The sequence below is a fragment of the Bison bison genome, unplaced genomic scaffold (assembly GCF_000754665.1).
Source record: "Bison bison bison isolate TAMUID 2011002044 unplaced genomic scaffold, Bison_UMD1.0 scf7180017858770, whole genome shotgun sequence".
NCBI classification, from domain to species: domain Eukaryota; kingdom Metazoa; phylum Chordata; class Mammalia; order Artiodactyla; family Bovidae; genus Bison; species Bison bison.
The window spans coordinates 1,920,320-1,920,918 of NW_011489342.1; positions in this window are offsets into that span (position 1 = coordinate 1,920,320).

Consider the following 599-nt stretch of genomic DNA (forward strand, 5'->3'; position numbering starts at 1 on the left):
AAAAAAAGAAGAACTACTTCTAGCATACCCTAGATAAAAAAATCTGACAAGGCTGTTGTTCCAAGAAAGAAAATTTGCCAGCCAGTCTCCTTCATGAATTTATATACAAAAACCCTATACAAAATACTAATAAATTAAATCAAACAATATATAAAATTAATATATGATAGCCAAGTGTGTTTTATTCCAGAAATATAAGGTTGGTTTAACATTCAAAAATCAATCAGTGTAGGAATCCTCAAGGTTCATTGTGAAAGAATAAAAGAGAAGGACTCGGGATAGGGTTTTAAAAAACTGCCCCTTAAGGAGCCTCGTGGGAGCTGATTCACCATCATACCTCCGGCTTCCAACCTCTCTTGTACCATATCAGCCTGACCCTTGAGAAGAAGTAAGAGCCAAAGAAATCTCCCCAAAGCTTCCTAGTGTGTGGGCTCTGGGCTATTTTCTCCCTGGTGGAATGACTAGCATCACTTCCCCCACTTCACCAGCCGCACTCAGAGCCCAAGGAGCCACTCAGGACTAGACTGTTCTCTGAAAAACCATCACCTGAGCATAGCACACTCACCTGAGGGATGGGGGCTGGCTCCCCTGCCGTTCGA